At 38.1% G+C, this 24,078-nt stretch overlaps 1 protein-coding gene across 2 annotated transcripts in view; it reads right to left on the bottom strand.

Annotated features, from left to right (window-relative positions):
- Window positions 1-16,140, bottom strand: part of LOC150107400 (kelch-like protein 5) — a 270,095-nt gene extending 253,955 nt beyond the window's left edge. For both annotated transcript variants that reach the window (XM_090391266.1, XM_090391267.1), the window contains exon 1: window positions 15,893-16,140. The gene's annotated coding sequence lies outside the window, so the exon portion shown is untranslated. The remainder of the gene's footprint in view (window positions 1-15,892) is intronic.
- Between the last annotated feature and the right edge of the window lie 7,938 nt (window positions 16,141-24,078).

The raw sequence follows: 24,078 nt of genomic DNA, 5'->3' as shown, positions 1-24,078 counted from the left end.
TGGAGTAGGATTGTGGACAAGGAGCTTGGTGAAGAACAAGCTGTATTCAGGCCAAATAGAGGCTGTCAGGATCAGATTTTCACTTTATGACAAATAGTTGAGAAATCATGGGAATATAACAAAGATCTGTATTGAAGTTTTGTAGATCTGGAAAACACATATGACAAGGAGCCAAAAGAAAAGCTATTATTATTATTATTATTTCGGGCAACTCCAAGGAGTCGACAGACTCATCGAGGGAGGCCCTAACATCATGTTAACAACAACTATTCGACATTCACACAGTATCTATCATACCTCGCCTTGAACTCATTCACGGTCATAGCACCCACAACAGACTTTGGCAGCTCATTCCACTCATTCACCACTCTCCAAGTAAAAAACCTACCTCTAACACCCCTCTTAACCACATTCATGCCCAGCTTCCATTTATGGCCCCTAGTCCTCCCACCACCGATCCTATTCTCAAAAATATCTTCTGGATTAATCTTATAGAAACCCTTCAGTAATTTGAATGTCTCAATCATATCATCCCTTTTCTTCTTATCAACCAATTTTTGCAACCCACAAATCTTCACCCTCTTCTCATAAGGTTCATTCCACAGACCTGCTATCATCTTGGCCACTCGTCTCAGAATCCTCTCCACCTCCTCCCCATCAAGGAGAAACCCTGGCGCCCATATCTGGGCACAGTAGTCTAGATGGGGTCTTATCAAGGCTCGATACAGAGGAACAATAACTTGTTTGTCTCTGCTTGTTAAAGTATTTTTCAGAAACCAAGTGATTTGATGAGCTAATTTAGCCACTTTTGCAATGTGCCCCTCTAAACTTCAACTCCCTATCCATCAACACTCCCAAATCCCTGGCCTCATCAATCTCCTGGAGTACGGTTCCACCAATGTTGTATACTGCTGCTAATCTTTTCACCCCAAAATACATAATCATACATTTTGTCACATTAAGTTGACATCCATTCTCCTTTTCCCAGAACTCCAATCTATCCAAATCATCCTGCAAGATTTGACATCTTCTGCATTCACTATTGCCCTATCCAACTTTGCATCATCAGCAAACAAGTGAACACTTCCTCTCAGATCCTTTCCTATACTGTTAATGAACAAATTGAAAAGTAGTGGTTCAAGAACAGAACCCTGCGGCACACCACTAGTCACAAGCCGTGTTTTGGACTCCACTCCTGAATAAACCACTCTCTGGTATCTCTCCATCAACCACCCTCCTATCCATCTCACCAACCCAATATCCATCCCCATCTGCTGCAGTTTACTGATTAAAGTTCCATGTGGTATCCTGTCAAAGGCCTTCGACAAGGTCCAGTAGAATCACTGTAAACCCATTACCCTTATCCAGTTCAGCCGTCACTGTGTTATAAAAAGTGAGCAAGTTACTGAGGCATGATCTACCCTTCACAAAACTATGTTGTCCCCCCATACAGTATCCCATTTTCATCTATCCAGTCCTGCATTCTTCTCTTGACTAATTTCTCCAAGACCTTGACAATGATTCCTGATATGCTAATCGGTCGGTAATTTACAACAGCAGTCTTGGAACCTCCTTTATGCAGTGGAACTATTTTCCCCTCTTTCCACCCCCTCAGGACTAACCCAGATCCGAGACTCAAATTAAACAAAATGGTCAACGGTACTGACAATTCTTTAGCTGCTTCACATATGACACGAGCTGGTATACCATTCAATCCCAAGGATGTATTGACATCGAGGTTTTGCAATAGACTACTCACCTCCACTTCATTAACCACAATTCCCGTATAATCTATTGGTTCATTCATTTCTGCAATGTCACCACCTGGAAGATATATTCTTGCAAAGTGCTCGCACAGTAATTCAACTATATCAACTGATTTGGTTACCTCCCTACCATCGGCATTCTTTAAAATCATTCTGCCATATACATTTTTTCTTTTACTTGCAACATATCGAAAAAACTGTTTAGGATTCTCTTCAGCCTGCATGGCTAATGTTCTTTCATAATCTGCTTTTGCTTTTCTTATCACACTCATTACCCATCTGGCCTGTGCTTTATATCGTTCATGTGCCTGCCAGTCACCTTTCTCCTTAAATTCCCTCCACAGTTGTTTCTTTTTTTGCAGCTGAAGCTTAATGGTGTTATTCATACATTTAACTCCTACTTGATTTATTATTTGGACTCTAGGTATACAGTCAGCCATTGCCTCCTGCAAACACTTCTTAACCGCCTCTCATGCTTTATCAACATCCAGCCCTTGCAGTTTTACATGCCATGGCACTGAACCAATCAATCTCCTCAAGCTTGTCATACTTACCAGCCCGATAATTCCACACGTACCCTGTCTTAATTGTAAATTCCATACCTTTAACCACCTCCCAAGTCAAGACCCTATGATCACTCTCACCAATTGGTGGCAACGTGGTCATATTCGTTACAGCCAAATTCTCAGATGCAGTTACCAGGTTGAGCACTCTCTGACCTCTAGTATTTTCCATTACATGCTGTCGCAGATAGTTATCCCTTAATAACTGCATAAAATCAAATTCCTTCTTCCCATGTGTCCTCTCCTCCTTCCAATCAATGTTACCATAGTTGAAATCTCCCATAATAATTACCCTCCTTCCACTCATTTCTTCTATTTACTTATGCATACTATCTCCACCATCTATTCCATCACCTGGTCTATAGCAGCATCCAACCGTATATTTTGTTCTGCTAGTTTCAATCTCACACCAAATAGCCTCAAATGTGCTCTTTTCTGTATCCTGCAGTTCCACTTCTATTCTTTTTGGCTGTAGCTCATCAGCTATCATCAATAACACTTCTCCCGCCATTTTATTCTCCCTGTCACTCCTGAACATACCATACCCCTCACATTCAATCCCACTAGCTGTGTCATCTTCTATCAGCCATGTTTCACTAATGCCAATAACCTGTGGTCTGGAAGTGCCAACCAAGGCCAAAAATTCTTCCTTCTTGTTCCTAATACTTCAGGCATTTGTATAGCCACTAATACATGAATTGCAGAAGCCGATTTGTCCCATCCCTATTTTGATGCCTTATACTAACTATCCCATTCTGATTCGTGGTCTTTTCTACTCGCTTGGCATATTACACACATTCACATACTCAACTGTCTCCCTAAAATCTGCATATCTACTCCTCCCCCCCCCCCTTAATAACTCTAGTTTCCCTGATTCTGCACATTCACTTCCACTACATTCGACAACACCTTTTCAAGTCTCCATACACCAAATCCATTCAAATGTAAACCATCCATTTTATATAAATCCTTTCGCCCATTGAACTCATTCCATACATCCACAAATTCCACACCACTCATCAAACATAATTCACACAAAGTCATTAGCAATTATGGCCCTCCTTCTATACTCTTCACTGTCATACCGCAGCAACAGACTCACCATCCTAACTCTCTCACTCTTCTCTTTTGCTACCTCAAGCAATTCCTTCACATCCTCACTCATAGCCTTTTTGTTTCCTTTCAAATCATTTGTACCTACTACCACTATTAATTCTTTCACCCACTGCTTTTGCATTCTAATTGACTCGCTTACATTCTTAACGTTCACACCGGGGTGGTACGATTTTGTTAAACTCTCAACTAATACACCTCTTACTAAGGAATCTCCATACAACACACGCTCTTTCATTTTGTTTACATTTACACTCACTATCATACCCTTATTTTTTCTATCATACTTTTGCCTATTATTAGTCAGTATGCTTGGTAAACATTTTTGCCAACGCTCCAACTGCTGATTTGCCCTATGTATCACTCTGCATAATAAAGCAATCTCACTCATTGCGTCAGTGTCATCATTTTTATTCTCCGATGATTCATTCAATCATTCCATATGTTGACCTTCATTCTCACTTTTGATGCCACTCTCACAGATATCAGGCACTACCTCACAAATATCACCATTCATACCTCGAATATCACTGTTATCTAGATTCTCACTTGCATCAACAATATCACTCACACAACCTGAAGCACTCTTTAAATCCTCACATTCTTTACACTTTTTGCACACATTCACTCCACTATCGTTGTTTAACCAGACTCCAACTGCTCTCCTCAATGCATACATTTCACAAACGGTACACTGAATCAAATCCTTTAAGTTAAGATTTTTGGACAAATATGGTGACCCGGATGCCATCTTTGTATTCCTCTTTATGGGAGCCATGTGCACAGCTAATCGTATCTATCAATTTACTATTAAAATACTCAAAAAACACACAAAAATCACCCGGACTCGCTAAAATACTAAAAGTAAACAATACTACATAAATACTGCAAACTGATCAATTTTTAGCCAAAATATCACTTATCTGTTCAGGAGCTATCCACAAACATGACATACCATATAGCCCTTTAGTCAACACACTTCAGCTGTATAGTGTCTAATTGGGCATTATATCAAGCAATACTTAATCTTTATTTGAGTAGTAAGTCAGCAGTTAGAATTGCAGGAAGTACAGGAAGATGGTTTAATATTAAATCTAGTGTCAGACAGAGATGTACATTACTAAAATGGGGGTAAAAGTGTTATTGATGATAGCTGATGAGCTGCAGCCAAGGAGAATAGAAGTGGAACTGCAGGATAGAGAAAAGAGCACATTTGAGGCTATTTGGTGTGAGACTGAGACTAGCAGAATAAAATATACAGTTGGGTGCTGCTATAGACTAGGTGATGGAATAGATGGTGGAGATTGTATGCACAAGCAAATAGAAGAAATGAGTGGAAGGAGGGTAATTATTATGGGAGATTTCGACTCTGGTAACATTGATTGGAAGGAGGAGAGGATACATGGGAGGAAGGAATTTGATTTTATGCGGTTGTTATTAAGGGATAACTATCTGCGACAGCATGTAATGGAAAATACTAGGGGTCAGAGAATGCTTGACCTAGTAACTGCATCTGAGAATTTGACTGTAATGAATATGACCACGTTGCCACCAATTAATGAGAGTGATCATAGGGTCTTGACTTGGGGGTGGCTAAAGGTGTGGAATTTAATTAAGACAGGGTACATGTGGAATTATTGGGCTGATAAGTATGACAAGCTTAGGAGTTTCATCTGTGGGATTGGATGGTATACCAGCTCGTGTCGTACGTGAAACGGCTGAAGAATTGTCAGTGCCCTTGACCATTTTGTTTAATTGAGTCTCGGGTCTGGGTTACTCCCGATGGGGGTGGAAAGAGGGGAAAATAGTTCCACTGCATAAAGGAGGTTCCAAGACTGTTGTAAATTACCGACCGATCAGCATAACAGGAATCTTTGTCAAGGTCTTGGAGAAAATATTAAGAAGAAAATACAGAATTGGATAGATTTCAATGGGATACTGTATGGGAGACAGCATAGTTTTGTAAAAGGTAGATCATGCCTCAGTAACTTGCTCACGTTTTATAACACAGTGATGGCTGAACTGGATAAGGGTAATGGGTTTACAGTGATTCTACTGGACCTTGCTAAGGCCTTTAACAGGATACCGCATGGAATTCTAATCAGTAAACTGCAGCATATGGGGATGGATATAGGGTTGGTGAGATGGATAGGTGGATGGTTGATGGAGAGATATCAGAGAGTGGTTTATTCAGGAGTAGAGTCCAAAAGACAGCCTGTGACTAGTTATGTGGTGCAGGGTTCTGTTCTTGGACCACTACTGTTCAATTTGTTCATTAACAATATAGGAAAGGATCTGAGAGGAAGTGTTCATTTGTTTGCTGATGATGCAAAGTTGGGTAGAGCAATAGTGAGTGCACAGGATGTCAAAATTATGCAGGATGATTTGGATAGTTTGGAGGACTTGGCTAAGGAAAATGGATGTCAATTTAATGTGGCAAAGTGTAAGGTTATGCATTTTAGGGTGAAAAGTATCACATTGTGGAACCATACTCCAGTAGGTTGACGAGGCAGGGGATTTGGGAGTGTTGGTGGATAGGGAGTTGAAGTTTAGGGGGCACATCACAAAAGATGCTAAATCAGCTCATCAAATCACTTGGTTGCTGAAAAATACTTTAACAAGCAGAGACAAACAGGTAATTGTTCCTCTGTATCGAGCCTTGATAAGACCCCATCTAGACTACTGTGCTCAGATATGAGTGCCAGGGTTTCTTCTTGATGGGGAGGAGGTGGAGAGGATCCAGAGACGAGTGACCAAGATGATAGCAGGTCTATAGAATGAACCTTATGAAAACAGGCTGAAGAATTGTGGGTTGCAGAAATTGGTTGATAGGCAGAAAAGGGGTGATATGATTGAGACATTCAAATTACTGAAGTGATTCTATAAGATTAATTCAGAAGATATTTTTGAGAATAGGACTGGTGGTGGGAGGACTAAGGGCCATATGTGGAAGCTGGGCAAGAGTGTTAGAGGTAGGTTTTTTACTTGGAGAGTGGTGAATGAGTGGAATAAGCTGCCAGTCTGTTGTGGGTGCCATGCCTGTGAATGAGTTCAAGGTGAGGTATGATAGATACTGTGTGAATGTTGAATAGTTGTTTTTGATATGATGTTAGGGCCACCCTCGATGAGTCTATCGATTCCTTGGAGTTGCCCGTAATAATAATAATAATAATAATAATTATTATTATCCCCTCTGTTATTTGTTATCTATATGAATCATATTATGAAGTTGTATTAAACGTGATATTAAAATTGGAGATATTAAACTCAGCTCTTTACTTTATGCAGATGATGTTATATTTCTAAATAAATCCAGTACAAGTTTTGCAAGCTTCCCTGACTAAATTGAATAACTGTTATAATAGATTTGGTATGAAGGTCAGCAATAACAAGACAAAGACAATAAAAATAGGCAGAATCGTTGAAAATGTCAACTGCGTTGTGAACGGAGAACCTGTGGAACAAGTAAAACATTTCAGCTACTTAGGCACGAATTTTAGTGAAGATGGTAAATTAAATATGGAAATAAACAACAGAATCAATAAAGCTGGTATGGTAGGAAGTCAACTGAATAAATTTATATGGAATAAGAGAGAAATTAGTCAAAACACTAAATTAGATATATATAAGACAGTGTTCAAACCAATTTTAACTTATGGATCTTAGAGCTGGGTCTGAAATAAAACACTTGACCAAAGACTAGAGACCACAGATATGAGAGTCCTGAGGAAGATTAGGTGCATGATCAGATAGCATCAGTGGCAATATTATATTAAAGACGAGGATATTAGGAAAGAACTTGACATTGTTAGCATCCAGGAATGTGTTAGCAGAGCTAATCTCAGGTGGTATGGTCACTTAAACAGAATGCGAGAGGAAGGATTATCAAAAAAAATATGACTGGATGGCCGAGTGGTTAGCGTATCTGCTCTCCAGCCAAGAGGCTGCAGGTTTGAATCCTGCATAGGCATGGATGTTTGTTATTGCCCTCTCCCAATATGGACTAGGTCACCATGGTAGCAGTAGAATCAAAATCTCCCACAATGGGAGAGGCTTCATCATGCAGTGGTCAGCGTATCTGCTCTCCAGCCAAAAGGATGCAGGTTCAAATCCCGCCGTGAGCATGGACGTTCGTGATTGTCTGTGAAAATACTAGTAGGGATTGGCTGTAGATGGCGTTGGTGTAGATGATGGTAGTAGTTGCGGTTGGTGGAGACAGAGGGTTGTAGAGTAGGTGCCCTCCCTTGATGAGTCTTTGGACTTCCTGGAGGTGTTACATAATAATAATAATAATAAAACAGGTGTTCTCTGCCAGGTTGGCAGAAAAAAGACTCAGAGGAAGACCAAGATATAGGTGGATTGATACAGTAAAAGTGCCTTAGAAGACAGAAATATAAAATGTGATAATGTTGGAGACTTAACAGATAACAGGTTGATCTGAAGGAAAATTGTAGATAGAAAGTTAGTAATGATGTAAGTTTTTCATGTAGTATTATCATATCCTATACACCCTTTGAGGGGTACACGCCAGGAATTTGATGATATATATATATATATATATATATATATATATATATATTTTTTTTTTTTTTTGTCATAATCGCACACAAAGTTGAAAACCAATAACACATTACTATTTACTATGTAGGTTGGTAAAAAGTTAAGTAATGCAGAAAGCTTCCTCTAGAAATATAATATGCAACTTTTTTTTTCCCAACTGACTAGAATAAGTAAAGTAGTGATCTTGAACTGAGCAATAAAAAGTTTATGGAGGCTAAAATTTATTAAATATATTAAATAATAATTTAATAAATTTATTAAATTTATTAAATACATCATTATGTTTGGCATCTATTAACTTAAGCAGACTATTAGTATATGAAAATATTAGTGCAATAATTACCAGTGTTAATCAGCATGAATTTTGAATGAAATATCAGAGCAAAAAAAAAAAAAAAAAACTACAAATATGTCTGCAATAAGCAGTTCTTGTCTGAAGCAAATGGTATAATGAACAATAAGAAAGTCAAAAAATCATGGTCTGTAGTTCATCAGGTATAGTGATGCAAAATCACAAAAAAATCTGTAAGATATCTTTGTAATAAAATCAAACATAAAAGACTGCTTGAAAAGATGTAAAACTTTTATATATAACATTCAAATACTATAATATTCATTATCATTGTTCCCAATCTCTTGGACACACTGAATAGAAAAAAGTAAATTGTATATTACATTTCAAACAGTATGCTAAAGAGACAATGATTTGATCAATGGTTGCCAGCCTGGTTGGCTGAGCGGTTAGCGCAGGGGTAGCCAACTTTTTGTAGTTCAAGCATCAAATTTTTTCATTTTTTAGTTAAGATGCACCTTATAATACATACAAACTTATACCACTTTTCAGACCTTTTAAAATATGGTAATATGGATATATTTAACAGTTATGAATAAATGATTTATTATATATGGTAATATAGACACTTTTAGCAGTTTTAAATAAACGTATTTCATATAAAGACAAGATAAACATTAATTATTTTTATTGAGACTTTGGAAATTGCTTTGCTTTTGCTAAGCTTGTAATGTTTGGAGTTAAATCAGTTACAGAAAGCATCAAACAGTTTTTCAAATTTGAATCAGTCAGTCCCGAACGTAGTTTGTTCTTAATCATTTTCATTGATGAAAATGCTTGTTTGCATCTGTATGTAGTCCCAAAATGACAGATATAACTCTGAGCAAATTTTCTCAGTTCTGGAAAATGTTCACAGGGCAACGATCACCAGAAATTAATTATATCAGAAGCATCTGGGAGTGATGGAAGTTCATTAAATTTCATTATCAATAAAGAATTGGTTTTGAGTAATAAATAAGTTCAATAAGTTCCATTTGTATGTTAAGATTTTTTGTTCAGTAAGTGAAAAGGAATTTATAAATGCCAGTATGCAGTCTTCTTCTTCAGCAAAATCACTAAAATGACTGTTAAAGGACTCTTGCAATAATCTGAGTTTCTCAGTATATTCTGTAAAGTTGCCATTATCTTCAACAGATTCACTATGTTCTTTTATGTGGAAATTGTGGAAATTGACTAAAATCCCTGTTTTCTAAATGGGATATGAACAGTTTTAATTTCATTTTGAATGCACTGATGTTATTTACTAAGCTAGGAAACAATTTGTTCTTGCCCTGTAGTTCCAAATTTAGATCATTGAGGTGGCTGAATCAACTAAAAATTCTAAATCAAATACCATTTCTCATCACACAACAGGGCTTTTTCCTCATGCAGCTCATCCTTCTCTTCCAGAAAATTATGAACACTTTCTTTCAGCTTCCAAAATCTACTGAGAACTTGTCCTTTAGAAAGCCAGCGTACCTCACAATGAAGGATGAGATCACCATATTTCATATATAACAGTTCACAATATTCTCTGAATTCTCTTCTGTTTAACTCTCTCTTGCTCTAATTTTATTCACATACTTTACAACTGATATCATAACATGCTTCAAATTTAGAGTTTTTCCACACAGAGATTCTTCATATATAATACAGTGATACTTTAGTAGAGAACTACCTAAAAGACTTTCAAGTAAAGTTACAGTCCCAGAAACTCAACCTGCCATTGACGGTGCTCCATCAGCGCAAACACTGATAACCTTACTAGAATCTAGTTGTTGATTTTCTAGAAATGACTTTACTTTGTCAAATATGCTGACCCTCTGGTTTTTCCAAAAAGTGACTCAAGACCGATAAGTTCTTCAAAGATGCTAAAATTATCATCAATTCCTCTTATAAAAATGCTTAATTGGGCTACATCACATATGTCAGCAGATTCGTCCAAGGCAAAATAAAAGAAAGAACAAGCATAAACATGGTCTTTCAATTGTTCAGTAACATCATGGAAAGTTCTTCGATGCATCTTGTAATTGTTTGCTTGGAGAGAGCAATTTGGTTTACTTTTCTTTCAACATTCTTATCACCAAGACAATTTGCAAATTTTTCGAGACAGGGCTTAACAACTTCCTCTCCATCAGAGAAAGGCTTGTGTTTTTTAGCCAACACAAAGGCAATTTCATAAGACACCTCCACAACTTCGTTTCACAAATATATTTTGTCTCTTTTTTATTTCTTCCTTTTTCTTAACCACATATTCTTTCCGCAACTCAGACCCAGGAACTACTTCAGTTTTTCTTCTAATTCAGCTTGATGTTTTCTATAGTGTCTGTTAAGATCATGTCTTCTATTATCTGAGAGACGGTTTTCCTGAAGGACCCGCAATAAATAAGAACTCATTTTCCCACAATTCAATAAACTGGCGCTTGCTATCATCTTCTGCTCATTTTCTTTTGCAGCGTAATAGGTAACTGACTGTAAAAAAATTATTTGAAAAAGTAAATCTTATTATTAAATAATTTATTTAAATTATTTTATCGTTTTAAACATTATGAACATTCAAAAACAGTTCTACAAGTTTAAGATAAGATTCCTGTTTTCATGAAGGCCTAATACAGTTCTATAAGTTTAAAAATCATATATATATATATTTTTTTTTCTCATAGAGAGTTTTCGTCTCTCTCTCGTAATATATTATGTCCAATGAAATATGAGATCGCTTCCTGCCATAATCAGCTGGCAATCACACACACAACCCAAACATCCTCATTACGAAAGCTTTGCTGATGATCAGTTCAATTTTAGGAATAAACCTACTATACGTAAATCAAAAGGAAAGATATTGTATAAAAAAACATATAAACACACACATACAAATACACTGAATAATTGCAAGTTTCAGTAATCAGCAAATTAGGGGAGCGGGCAAGAACTTGACATGCGTTCAAAATTAAAAAATTTATTTTTAAATTTACAGAACAATATTAAGCCTTCATGAAAACAGAAATCTTATCTTAAACTTAAAGAACTGTTAATAAAAACATATAAGTTTGAAAACACAGAATTGTTCACTCACAACGAATCAGAAGTTCATCGAATGTTATGACATGAGAGTCAGCTGTAAACTGATTGAGTAACTGGTTACGCATGTCAGATTTACCGGTGCCTGTTGCTTCAAAGATCAAACAAGTATAATAAGTGCGCACTCTACAATTCAGTCGTAGGTTAATTGTGTGTTTATATATATATATATATATATATAAATCGTATACAATTTTTTTTTAAATTTTTCTCTGGGGTTCAGTGTGCCACTTCTAATCATGCAATGTGCCACTTTTGGTGCATGCGCCATAGGTTGGCCACCCCTGGGTTAGCATATCTACTCCCCAGCCGGAAGGTTGTGGGTTCGAATCCTGCCATGGGTATGGATGTTTGTGGAAATACTAGTGGTGGTGGTAGATGGCGTTGGTGTAGTTGGTGGATTGAGTGGTGGAGACAAAGAGTTGTAGAGTAGGTGCCCTTCCTCGATGAGTCTTTGGACTTCCTGGAGGTGTCATGTACTAACAATAATAATGGTTATTCTACTGCCCTGACCTCTAGTGAAAAAATAAATAAATGAATAAAATTTATTTAAAAAATAAAATAACTACATCAAAGCTATATTCTGAGCTTACCAATATGTCTGCATTATTACAGAGGAGATATCAAATAAGGAGATATCAAATCAAATAGAGGAGTTATCAAATAAGAAACAATAGAGAAGATATCAAAGCTTACCAATATGTCTGCGTTATTACGCAGACATATTGGTAAGCTTTGATATCTCCTCTTTGTTTATCAATATTCCCTTAACTGACACCTTATCTCTCTTAGAAAACATTTTTCCGTCTGACATCTTAGATCTTTTTTTCCTTTGCCACTAACACTGGGTATTTTCTTGGAAGAACAAAATCTACAAGCAGATAAACGGAACTGCCATGGGTTCCCCCCTCTTGCCAATTTTTATATGAAAGATTTCGAAAAACAAGCCATAGACTCATCCCCACTCAAACCTTCTATCTGGCTAAGATATGTAGATGATGTGTTCTCTATTTGGCCTCATGGCCCAGACATGTTAGACTACTTCCTCAGTCATCTCAACAGCCAAGAATCCAGTTTACTATGGAAAAGGAAAAGAACAATTGTTTACCCTTCCTAGACACCTTAGTTACACGCCTGCCTAACGGTACACTTGCCTTCACTGTATACAGAAAACCCACACACACACAGGCAGATACATTCACAAACTCTCCCACCACCACCACCCCTGTCAACAATATGGCATTATTAAAACTCTTACCAAGAGAGCCCACAATCTTTGTTCCAGTGGAACTGCCCTCACTACTGAGCTTAACCACATACACAGCACTTTCCTCTCCAATGGCTACTGCGATCCCAGTATCAAAAAAATAATCAGTTCCTCCCCCATTCCCCCTCCTTGTCAACAAGAGTTTAAAAATGCCATCACCATACCCTACATCCGTGGCACATCCAAAAAAATAGCCAAAATTCTAAAAAAGTACAACCTACACACAGCATATAAGTCCCACTGCAAACTTGCTACCCTTATCCGTTCTACTAAAGATCAGCTCCCTCCTCTCTCTCTCTCTGCCTGGAGTTTACAAAGTACCCTGTTCCTGTAAGCTGGCGTACTTTGGACAGACAGGCAGATCAGCATCCATCCACCTGGAGGAACACAAGTCTTACATCTGTAAACACAACTATGGTCAGTCAGGCTTGGCTGACTGACCATAGTTGTGTTTAGTTGCATTAATCTTCCGAAGATTTGGGAAACACTCATCACCAGAGGTCCCACCTTACATTCCAGGCCACCTACAACTGCCCTTAGAGGGCGCTCCACCTAGATAGGACTTTAGTATCACCCACGTAGTTGGCTTAGTATTGTATAATATTTGTGTTCATGTTACATTAGTTGTTTTTGTAATCCCCGAAGATGTCCTAGTGACTAAGATGAAATATAGGAAGTACTGAACCTATGTTAATTCTTTCTGAGTGCTGTATACATTCCATTAAGCCTCCAACATGATGTCCTCACAGCACTTAAGCCTCTACACACAAATTCTAAAAGCTATGAACCGGGTATATGCAACATTGAACTTACCGCTACCTCTTCACTATATGAGGAAACTCATGTGAATGAGAAAGAAGTATCAGAGCTGTTGCACAAATTCTTGTATAAGAATTCTGCAATACGAATTGATTGGATATCGGCACAAATGCTAAAAGAGGTTCAGCTGAACTGGCTATTCCATTGACTAAGCTATATAATTTGAGTCTCAGAACAAGGAAGATTCCACAGGAGTGAAATGAATGTACGGTAATCCCATTGCACAAGGGTGGGGCAAATACCGACGTATCCAACTATTGACTAATCACTGTCTCAGGAGTGATGAAGATTTTGGAAAAGTTGGTTAGAGCTAGCATTCAGAAAAGGGTTGACAGTGAATCTCTACTTTGCAATGAACAGCATGGGTTTACTAAAGGAATCGCTCACATTCTATAATAATGTTACCACTGAGTTAGACAAGGGGAATGGATACACTATGATGCTTTTGAATTCTGCTAAGGCTTTTTGACAGATTACAGCACGGAAGACTGTTACATAAATTGGAGAATATAGGATTGGATTATAAACTATTGGAATGGATAAGATGATGGCTGAATGACAGATATCAAAAAGTCATATATGGGGGAGTGTGAATCTGCAAGATTTAAGTATTTGACATGCGACATACAGCTATTTGTTGATGATGCAAAGATAGGTAGGGTAATCAGAAGTGCAGCTGATATGCAGTACTTGCAGAATGATTTGAATAGGCTGGAATTGTGGGCATGTGAAAATGGCTGTCACTTTAATGTTAATAAATGTAAGCCCATGTACTTTGGTGTGATTAGATATCCAATGCCGTATCATATTAGTGGGATTATGCTTGAAGAAACTGATGAGGCTAGTGATCTTGGAGTTTTAGTAGACAGGAAGTTGAAGGGTCATATAGCAAAAATTGTAAATACAACTAAGAGAATAATGGCAATGCTGAAATGAACTTTAACAAGTAAAGATAAGGAGGTCATTTTGCCTCTTTACAAGGCCTTGATAAGCCTTCACTTGGACTATTGTGTGAAGTTCCAGTCTCCTGGTTTCTGTGGCAATTATGATACAGTGGAGAGAGAGAGAGAGTACAAAATAGTGTCAAAAATGATATCAAGATTGTGGAATATTGATTATGAAGACAGATTAAGAATTTCTAGGCTGCAGACTAGCAAACAAGAGAAAGAGAGATGATACGATTGAGACAAACTGGTGGAGAAAGGATAAGAGGGGACATACATGGAAGTTGAGAATGAATGCTATCAAGAAGAGGTTAAGGCTAGTTTTTTTCATCTCATAGAGTAGTGATGATTAGAATGATTGCCTCTGGATGTTGTGTGCAAGTAGCGTGAATGAATTCAAGAACAGGTATGACAGCTGGTGCGAATAGTAGGGCCTCCCTTGATGAGTTCCTGACTCCTTGGAGGTCTTTCTTAATAATAATAATAAAGATTCCTCTCATCATGACAAGAATTGAACTCAGATCTTTTCCAATCGAAGGATGCAGCGTACCAATGTTCTTCCAATTGCGCTATGGAGTGCTGAATTTACAAAGAAATTCATGAATTCTTAATATCAGTTATAATGGAGTGTTACCTTGAAGACAGGTAATGGTATCACAAATGAACATACATATTCCTATGTTTTTTTTTTCCCCTTTTCCCCAGCAAATTCCGGAGTTTGTTAATCTTTAGCTCAAGCAAGAAGCGCTCCCACTCCTGCAAAGCAGTACAATTACTGTATGACACACTGGCAAGCATACAACTAATTGCCACTTAGGATCTTCTTAGGCACACCAGCTGAGAAAACACTTCAACTTAGTGACTGACAATGAGAAGTCGACAGGCTGCTTAATTATTATTATTATTATAAAATTTAACGATTTCTAAAAAAAAAGTTAGGGCTGAAAGAATGACAAACTCCCTATGTGAAATGAAGTCAATCTTTGTCAGAGTTATTTTATATTATATAAATAAATATAGCTGCAGGATCCCCTACAAGTTGCAGGGGGTTCGTCTCCCCAATTCCGCTTAGAACGGGTACAACAAAATTACACAATGTCATTTTCATAATTTCGGACTCATTTTCTGTTATTAATTGATAATTTGTTGATAACTGTAAACTTATATTAATAGCGGAGTATAATTCAAGGTTAATTATTAACTTTGAATTTAACTGAACTTTATTAACTTTGACCTTAACTCAGAAGATGGGAAGGAAGCTGTCATAACGAAGTTACCGAAAGTTTCGAAGTGAATATTTTCAGAAAATTTTACTATATAATGTGATTATGTCAGCTTCATATGGATATGGTTTTATTATGGCTATTCACATATATTTAATCTTCAAAATGATAACACTGTCTCTTCTAACAGCATTTAACAGATTAACTCTCAATTAACAGCAGCCATACCTATCCTTGGGTAAAAGTTCAACGTCTCATTCTGACAAGCACGATAATAATTTTCATGAAATACAGTATATATAAAGTTCCTAATGAATTGCAAAATTTCAGGTAACCATTTGAAGCTAAATATCACGGAATGGGTTCACTTCCCGGAGTTATTAGAATAATTAACAGATTCGCAAAAATTACATTATGAATTGCAATAATAAATTTTAACACTAAACATAATACACGGCACAAATACAAGCGCACACTGCGAGAATACAAACAACCTGTCAGCCAATGAAAGGCAAAGAGAGAGAGAGAGAGAGGGAGAGATGTGCAATGTTTTTCTTTTCTTTTCTTTTTCTCTTTTTTAATCAACTTACATTTTAATAATCGCAGTTATCATAAAAGGCATGTGCATATCAAATATTCCGTTTGTTTATAAATACGCAACAAAGCTTCTTTAACTTTATTATTTTTAATGGCCATCCAAAACAACAAAGGTCATTGAACTTATCAACACTAGCAGAGTGAATGGACGGAAAATAAAGACTACGTCGTGTGACCTTAGGCTTCTATTTCTGTGTAACATCTAGGTGGACGGTTGAATGTCTTGGATCTAAATAGAAAGAAATCACAAGTAGTACCACGATATGAAGAACAAGTGGAAAAAGTAGGGCGAAGGAGTTAAAGATTATTTGTGCAGGGTGAGGAATGAAAGATGTTGGCGTAAAATGGATGTGTTAGCAATGGTAACTCAGTTACAGAAAAACATTGCAGGGATATAAGGAAACAGGTGAAGAACACACACACGAGTAGCAAAAAATACAGACTAAGAGAAGAAATGAACAAATCGGAGAATGCAGTGGAGAGATCAGGAGAAACAAATTCTAAGTGTAAAAGCAATGGCTGATCGAGTGGTAGGGCCTCTGCTACTAATGGCTCACGCAAAAAGTTAAGTAAGTTTGAGCGCAGTTAGTAGTTGAAAGGAGTTAAATCGCTCGATGCTGTTGGCATACTCTCCTCCCTCGATGAGTCTTTGGACTCCCTGGAGGAGTCACATAATAATAATAATAATACATCTGATACATATTCCCTCCCCATCAAAAAAAAAAAAAAACGAAATGATAATTGTTTATTAATACTCATCATCTTCTCCACTGCTTGTTTTTGGTTTTTTTTTTTTTGTTACAAAGGGAGTAGGGAAAATTCCCAAAGGGATTAGCTTGAATATCAGCTGATAACCAATTTCCAAACTTTTACATATTACATATTACATAACCCGCCTGGTTGGACGAGTGGTTATCATATCCTCTCTCCAGCCAAGACACTGTGGGTTCGAATCCTGCCTAGGGCATGAATGTTTGTGATTATCTTGGAAAATACTAGTGGTGGTGCTGGTGGGTAGTAGATGGCGTCAGTGTGGATGATGCCTGAATTAGTATTTTATTTAACGTCGACTTTCTTGAGTTTAGGACGAAAATCTCGAGTTTCCAGGGAAAAAATCCCGATTTCTCGTGCCAGACATAGACTAACTCGGGAAGGGGTCGAAAAAAGGCTTAAATCAGTTCCTCCACTCAGCTACTAGACTTGAACTTAAGTTTAACTTCAGGCAGCCTAGCACAGAGGATGGAAAACATTCCCACTGAGACAATTTTATTAAACTATAAAAATAATAGGACATATTTACATCATAGTAAATAATATTTACAATATATACTGCTGCTTTTATCTGACAGTTACGACTACTTGTTATGATTAATTAATTTTCTGAAATTGCTTCTCGTATTTCTATAGTCTTACAGACCTTTATGATATAAATGGAACATTTCTGCTTTCGTCTGACTAATTATTTTATTAGTTTATATTTGTTAGATCGTATTTTGGGGGGTGTTAATATCACTTAATTCTGAATGTGTCTTATAACTACTTTCTCTGTGGTCAGGGATTGTAAGGATTTCCGTGGGTAACAAACCCTAAAAAATTTATATTTATACTGCACCAGTTAGAGTTATTATACCTTATTACCTATCATGAGTGAGCTCGAGGATTGTGATCGCACGTATTCCTTTAGACTCTGCCTAGTTGAATTTTATATAAGGTTTTCGGGAAGCTCGCATTGCACTGGAACTAACACAGTTCGACACCTATTATCTCCTCCTCGGTATGAAATATGCAGAGGTCTAATGGTCGGCAGGCCCCACCCACAATGAGGACCAGAGGTGGATGAATGGTATTTTAGGGAGGTAGGTCTCTGCACTGTGTCCAAGTAAGTTCCCGAAACTCCTTTTTCCTTGTTTTTAGGATAGTCACCTATAATAAAAACTAACTTTTTGCTGCTAGACGATTACTCTAAGCTGTCTACGGGATTAGTTGGTAGACTCTCAAAGTCTACAGGATCACTCGGGAAACCCGAGAAACAGCTATTTTCTCTTAGGCCAAATTATGGACTCTCCATATGATCAGCTCGACTTCAAGCAGCTATTGACAATATTCAAACATGTAGGAGGCCTGGAAATGGCCATGAAAGGTAGCAATCCACCAAATAGAAGAGGGTGAATCAGATGACTGCCAATCCCCTGACCCTCTTCAAGATTCCAGCAAAGAAAAAACCACATCAGCTGATATTCACACACTAGAGGATAAGGACGACTATCAAGTAGTCACAGTAGGAAGAACCGAAAAAAGGAGTCTCTAGCTGCAGAACCTGAAATGCTGCCTCAGGCCTCAGAGAGAGCAATACCAATGGACGCTACAGCACAAACTAAAATAGTAACAGAGACGAATACAGTAACACAGCTTAAAGAGAGAATTCCACTAGTGAGCTTACGATCCAAAGAAAAATGGTCATCAATCACTGAATTGATGAAAAACAACAATATCAAATTCAATTCAGCAAAGAACACCGATGATGGAGTCCGGATTCAGCCCGAAGGTGAATCGGACTACCTTCTGCTCACCAGACATTTAGATGAATTGAAAGTCCCATATCACACTTTTCAGCTTAAAAGCGAAAAAAACCTCAAGGTGGTCATCAGAGGTTTGATAGAAACCATACCATCTGAAGAAATAGCCACTAATCTCAAATCTCAAGGAATACCACCAATAAAAATATCACGCATGTACAGAGCGGATAAGCGGCCCATGCCTCTGGTCTTGGTGGAGATCAGTAAAGACCAACGAGAGATTTATGACCTTAAGACCCTGTAACTTGGTTATCAAGAGTGAACACCTCAGAAGGAAGACATCCGCTGGACAATGCCTATGCTGTGAAAAGTATGGTCATGCGCAGAGCTTTGTAGAGCGGAATACAAATGTGTAAAGTGCGGAAATAATCATCCATCGCATACATGTGCCAAGCAAACAACCACTCCTATTAAGTGTGCCAACTGTGGCGGCCACATCCAGCTACCTAAAAGGGCTGTTCATTCCACCAATCTAACCTGACAAGGACTAAGGAGGAAGTCGCCCCGCCCAAACAGAAGCGAGTCACACAACTTGAATCGGAAACTAAAGTGCAAGCGATTATACCTGATAAATCTTATGCCTCTGTAGATTCCTGACGCTACAAATCAGCAGAAACCATACCAAGCAGCCAAAACTCTGCTGCAATGCTTGATGCCACTTTGGGAGAAATGCTATCAGCTTTTAGCAAATCAAATCCAAACCAGGCTGACACAAACAGATTTCTTAAAAATACCCAAGTCATATTCTCGTTGATTAATGCATAATACGGCTATCACAATGAATTTAATACAGGTTGCATTCTGGAATGCTAATGGACCCAGCAACAACAATCTAGAACTACAAAATTGATATCCTTTTAGTTAATGAGAGCCATCTATAGCCTGGTGATAATCCCAAGCTAAGAAATTACTCTTTAGGTAAAAATGATAGACCTAATGCCAGAGGTGGAGGTACTGCAATCTTTATCAAGAAAAACATCCGTTACAATGAGATAAAAAAATTCCTACAACTAATCTGGAAAAAAATGGCATAGAAATTTCCACCATTAATGCAGGCATCTTAAAAATATATTCCGTTTATAACCCTCCAGGCAGAACTCTGCTATCCTCCGATCTTTCTCAGCTGCTTGACACTATGGAAGCAACAATAGTTGCAGGTGATCTAAACTCAAAACATCCCTCATTGAATAGCAGGTGTGCCAATTACATCTGAAAAATCCTTCACAATTTTTCAAAGCTGAGAAATATTACCATCGCAGGCCCGATTGAACCAACACACTATGGAACACATGGCAGGCCCGATGTGTTAGATATAGCCATATTCAAAAACACATCTCATCAATTCCAGCTGCAAGTAGTTAACGACCTCAGTTCTCACCACAACTCAGTACTTCTAAAACTGGGAGAGAATCCGGAACTTATTCCCAAGCAGTCATTTACTAATTTCACAAAATTCAAGGCTACAATCAAAACTATCATGGATTCAGTGCCGAATATCTTCACCTGTGAAGAAACTGACGCAGCAGTCAACAACCTGGAAAGCAAAATTCAAACTAGCTTAATTGCAGGGTCTTCCATTTCCACTACAGCTCAAGTAAACCTACTTCCAGAAGAAATCCTTGCTCTAATCAGAAACAAAAATAAAATCAGACGTTGCTTTCATAACACGCTATCTCCTCAAGATCGCCAAGAGCTGAAGAGAGCATCAAACTCACTTCGCTATGCACTAAAAGATCACAGAAATCAACAATGCGAAAGAAAATTTTCTTCCTGAAAACTGAAGATAACTCCTTGTGGAAGTTGGTAAAGGTTATCCGTACGGACCGTTCCAATATCCACTCCATTCACGGAGAAGGAGGTATAGTTTATTTGGATGATGAAAAGGCAGAAGCCCTCGCTGAAGCTCTTCAACCTCAGTGCAGTCCTAATTATGCACATGCAGATTTGGTCTTCATAGAGAAAATTCACGGTCGAGTCCGTACTGCGCTCCAGCAACCTAACAACTGTGAAAATATCTTTCCCACCTCGCCTAAAGAGGTCTACTCAATCATTATCAAGCTTATCAACAAAGAAGCCCCAGGCCCAGATGAAATTAACAACAAAACAATCAAAGCCCTTCTGCACAAAGCTAACATTCATTTGGTAGCAATCATAAATGCAATACTCATATTAAACTATTTTCCAAACCGATGGAAACAAGCAGATATAATCCTCATTCACAAGCCGGGAAAAGCGCCTCAGTTACCACGAAGTTACAGATCCATCAGTCTCCTTTCATGCTTGTGAAAAATTGCAGAAAAATTCATCCTCAGTCGACTTCAAGATGTGATGAACAAAAACGATACAATACCGAAAGAGCAGTTTGGGTTTCGAATCGGGCACAGTACTACACAACAAGTTCACAGACTGGTCGAATTCATCACTACTGGATTCAATTGGCGACAACATACAGGAGCTGTTTTTCTGGATGTAGCCAAAGCCTTTGATAAGGTTTGGCACAAAGGCCTCATCTATAAATTATTTATTGTCAACTTTCCGCTCTATCTTTTCAAACTTATCGAATCCTTTCTAAAAAACCGAAAATTTCAGGTCAAGTTGTAAGGACTCAAATCCTCTTCGAAAAGAATCACTGCAGGTGTTCCTCAAGGCTCGTTGCTCTCTCCGCTGCTTTTTAACATCTTCGTTGCTGACGCACCTAACACGACATCAACCACCACAGCTTGTTATGCGGATGACATAGCAATTTTGAGAAGATCTCTCAAGCTGACCTTAGCTACAAACCGCAGCAACAAACCTAGAAAAATGGCTCAGGAAATGGAGAATAGCTGTGAATGCCGACAAAAGTACTGCCATTCTCTTCACAAGATGGAAGGCATCCCCTACGGAGAAAGGCAAACTTTTCAACACAACTATTCCATGGAAATCCAGCACCAAATATTTAGGTATTCAACTGGACAACCACCTCAACTTTAACTCTCACATCGACTATGCCTGCAGCAAGGCAAACTCCGCAATTATGCAACTTTACTCTCTTCTCAACCGAAGAAGCCGTGTCAGCACCGAAAACAAACTACGGATCTGCAAAACAATCATTAAACCCACATTAACTTATGGATCACCAGCTTGGGGTCACACCTCTCCTGGCAACATCAAAAAGCTACAGGTCATCCAGAACAAATGTCTCCGTATGATATTCAATGCTCCGCGGTTTTTCAGGAAGGCTCTCCTCCACCGAGATGCTGACATTCCTGATATTCACATGTTTCTCTGTGATACTGCCATTACATATTTCACCAAAGCAGCTAGTCATCCTAATGAACTCATTCGATAATCATCAACTACGATGAAAGCGATAGGTTGAAACACAAGCGGTCGAAAGCGGCTCTGCTCATCAGTACAGACGCTCCCACACTGCCCTAAAATGGGTGAGCTAGGTGCTCGATAAATTCTCATTAATTTAAGCCATTTTTCATAGAGATGAAAGGATTATATTCCAAGGGATTGAGGTCCATTCAGCCACAAATGTTAAGTGTTATTATACCTTAGATATGTTCGGGGTCTCTCAAAATTGTTGCAGTAGTGTCCCCCTTCTCTTTCTTATTTGGTTATATCTTTCTATCCCTTAATCACATTTCGTAGTTTAGTTAGTGGCAAAGGTCGGTCTCAAACACAAATTTCATACCAGGATTTCAAATGACAAAACATAAAAGTTTATTTACACTAATAAAATTACATTAAACATGAAATAATCAATTCTTCTGTTATCGTAATCAGATTGACCACATTCAATGAATATCAGATGAAAATCTCACAAATTAGCACATTTATCATTCCTAAGAAAGGCATGCACTTGAACAATTAATACAAATTTATCTAGACAAAATCTCAGGGAAAAGAGGTAAAGTAACATTTGCATACTAGATTGAGCAAGAATCACTTGACATGGCTCTTCGGACTACCAGTCCAATCCAATGTTCCTAAGGTTACTCCGACAAATAAATTAGTTTCAGTTTCCTTTTAGCAACACTGCATAACCTATTTTCCTTCAGCGCTCTCACTTAACTTTAGAAAAGACAAAACTGCCTTACCGTTTCTGGCTGTTCACTGTTTCACTGAATCACCACGTGCGAGTCACGTGTGCATCCTGGTTGGATCCTTGTTCACACTGCAGCTTCTTTTCCTTCCCGTCTCATGGATTCACGCATACTGAAATTTCGCCGTTAGCTGGGAACATCTGAGGTGCTTGTCTGGGATTTCTGGATCCTTCAAGGGGAAACATCACGGTCCGGGGTTTTTCTTAGACTCGAGCTTTCCCTCTTTAGTCGGAGATCATCCTCACTTCTTACCTCCTTTTCTTTCCCTGTTTTCTCACATTTTTTCCCCTTTTCTTTCAACTTTATTGGCTTAAATGGTGAAGCAGATGCTTTTCATGTTCGCTGCTGTCTGATAAGGAAAAACTGTCAGATGGAAAATATTATATTAATGAGCCTGTTGCTTGCCCTGAGTGGGCCTGAGGATTAATCATTGAGGTTGCAATTTAGAATAGCTTTTGGTCTTTTGTACTTGGTGTAATCTGTTTTGTCGTAATTTGCAGCTAGCTGAATTAAATTATTAGGATGCACAGATGCTATTGAATAGAACTTAGTTGCTATAGTCTGCATGTAGGTATAAATATAGGGGACTTCTGTGACCCGGTGAAGTTGCACACTGTGTATGAACCATGGTGCGTTCCGGATTATTCTGAGACATTTATTCTGCACACGTTGTAGTTTGAGGAGATTAGTATTAGCAGTATGACGCCAAGCCAGAGAAGCATAGATGAGTATAGGAAGAATCATCAATTTATATAGAAGTAGTTTGATTCTGATGCTCAATTTGCTGCTTCTGTTTAATATAGGATAGAGCTGTGCAATGATTTTTGATGTCTTTAAACATTGAGACTTGGTATGGGAGCTGAAAGTCAATTTTCTGTCCAACAATATGCCAATGTATTTGATCTCAGACTGCCAAGGGATTTTGTTAAACAGGAGAACATGTCCAGTAGGAAGCATTGATCTTCTGGCGAACAGTACGGCTGTGCTTTTCTGAGGATTTATTTTGAGTCGCCATTTGGTGAAATATTGTTCAATTATCAGTAGATTTTCCTGCAGACTTTTGATTGCTAGGTGCGGTTTTAAAAATCTGGCTAGTATCACTGTATCATCCGCATACAAAGCCTTGATAGAAGATAGTGGGTTGTGC

The sequence above is a fragment of the Typopeltis vanoorti genome, chromosome 4, assembly GCF_054136105.1.
Source record: "Typopeltis vanoorti isolate ZY-2024b chromosome 4, IOZ_Tvanoo_1.0, whole genome shotgun sequence".
NCBI classification, from domain to species: Eukaryota; Metazoa; Arthropoda; class Arachnida; order Uropygi; family Thelyphonidae; genus Typopeltis; species Typopeltis vanoorti.
Note: the sequence above shows the minus strand (reverse complement) of the source record. Positions and strands in the feature narration are given on the sequence as shown.